The sequence below is a fragment of the Lepeophtheirus salmonis genome, chromosome 13 (genome assembly GCF_016086655.4).
Source record: "Lepeophtheirus salmonis chromosome 13, UVic_Lsal_1.4, whole genome shotgun sequence".
NCBI classification, from domain to species: domain Eukaryota; kingdom Metazoa; phylum Arthropoda; class Copepoda; order Siphonostomatoida; family Caligidae; genus Lepeophtheirus; species Lepeophtheirus salmonis.
In genome coordinates this window covers 45,675,456-45,677,889 of record NC_052143.2, presented here as the reverse complement: position 1 = coordinate 45,677,889, position 2,434 = coordinate 45,675,456, and positions in this window count along the sequence as shown.

The following is a 2,434-nucleotide window of genomic DNA, read 5'->3' as shown; positions in this document are numbered from 1 at the left end:
CTATATGCTCGTTATAGTTTTGATTTTCAATAAAAAAGTTAAAAAATGTATATTTAGTGTTGTTTTTTGTAGAAAAATATTTTGGCGACAATTTGATCCCTGCTCCCTGTATTTAAAACAAATCCCTACGTCATGGTTTAAAAGTATAAAAAAGACAATACATAACAGTCACGCCTGCTGCTTGATTTAAAAGGTATTTTCTTGGCTCATCTGGCATTCCGTGGTCCTCAGTAGGAGTTTCTCTGACACTGCCAGTTTCCTAGGCATTTGGAGTATCTTTACAATTATTTTCATCAGTGCCAACATCAACACAGACATTTAAGATTTCCTCCGTGGAACTACCTGCACAATGATAAACAATGGTAGTTGTTTTGTGTTGCTTAGACTTATCAACACAGGGTTTACAATTTTCCTCTTGGTCTATCACCTTTATCTTAGTTTTCTCACTTTCTTGAGTTACGGGAGCGTTCCGAGGGTCCTGAAAGTGCACCTTTCCTGTGGAAGCAACTTTAAGGGTGAAGTCAATAGCCCGCAGATCGTCAAATGCTGCTTGATCCACATCAAGGTATAGGACTTTTCCTAACTGTGTTATTTCAGATTTGGTCAGTTCGACCTTACCTCTAACACGAAGGGAGTTACATTGATATGCAATGGTCTGAGCAAGTATCTTATCGCAAATGTTTCCAGAACCGGTCTGATGAAGCCGGTAAGCCTTCTCTTGGCTTTTTTTCTTCTCTTATTTTCTCCGCCTCCCCAAAAGGCTGGCAAGAGAGGTGTATCGTTCATGATAACCCTTTGGACGCATTGTGCCTTAGTGTAATTACTGACATAGATAACCGGTCTTTTGTGGGTGTAGTGACGACCTTCATAGTCAGGTAATGGTTTTGTAAAGGATTATGTGGTGCATAAGATACGTATATAGTATGTATTCAGTATTTTTATTAGTTTTTTTCCGCTAAACAAGGGATTTGTGATCACCAGTTTTCCTGACAGTTTTTGATTTCTGTGGCCTCCTTGGAAATTTCTGCATATAAAAATTTACGCTCAGGGTGTGTGGAAACTTTTGTTGCACAGCAGACTCCTTCTTTGAGCTTTGAAGCCTTTTGGATTGAGTATTTTCGTTAGAATGACACTCCCTCTCTCGTTTCTTACTTCGAGGGGCTTGAGTTTCAGTTTATTCATCTGCAAAGAGTTGCACTTATTTCCAGGACTAATCATAGTATAAGTAAAGTTGTTAATCCTGTAGAGAAAAACGCGTGCAAAGAGAAGGGGGGGGGGAGAAAGACTTCTGGTATCATTGTTTAAAACACTGATGTGATTATCAGTTGTCTTCTTTATTATGATTTTTGATGGTATAACGTCAGTATTTATGTAATATATTCGTGATTCCTTCCCCCTTGTTCTCTTCTCTTATTTTCTTGTAAATATATATATGTGTAAAGTACAGTCTCCTGAACCTCGTCAAAACACAACAATTTATTAGCAAAATGTTTAATAAGGATATACTACGTATAATTGACCTAGACGTTTTTTATTCGTTACAGTAGATTTGAAAACATTACACTACATGAAATTGTTATTCATTATGAACCATTTTCTCGGAACAATAAATAATGAAACGACAAAGTAGAGTATTTCGAAATATATTTGAAGTTCCAAGTTTAAAAATGACGGCTTAAATGAAATATAATCTACAGACTAAAAAATAAACCATCATACATTCATGTCAAATATACAAAACTAAACAATTAGAATAATATAACTAGTAATAACAATAAAGTATAAATACAGAATATTGAAATAATAGATTGATCCAAATAATATTTTCTTATTCTGACATCAGAATTCAGTTAAATATGTCATAACTTTAAGTTGCTAAACACTAGCCAGACGTTGAGTTTAATCAAAAAGATCATCTCCCTTTTTCCTAATGTGGAAGTTGCTATATACAATTGTGCACATGATAGATATATCTCAACGGATGAGATCTAAATAATTATAAATAATAAAGTAAATGTCAAAATTATAAAATTAGACAATAAATATACTAATAAAAAAAATGTTTGGGATTAAATCCATCATATAAAGATTTAGTGCAATAACTAATTATCTGTTAATGTCCGGTGGTATTACTTCTTATTAAGGGCATCAAAAAAGATTTCCCCCCGTTATTTATGTTACGTATAATAACATACTACAATTGCTAATTATAATGCATACACAGTCATTCAATGTATCTTGGAAAACGTCACCAGATTCCCATTCAGTGTCTACATTTACAAGTCATAGCCAATGAGTTTTAATACTATCTGAAGAGGCACAAGCTCCAAACACGTAACCTGAGTGATGAGAAACATCATTTTTTATTATTCATTCAACTTGGCGAAGGGTTTTCTAACGACAATGTTCAAAATATTATTGAACGGATAAATTT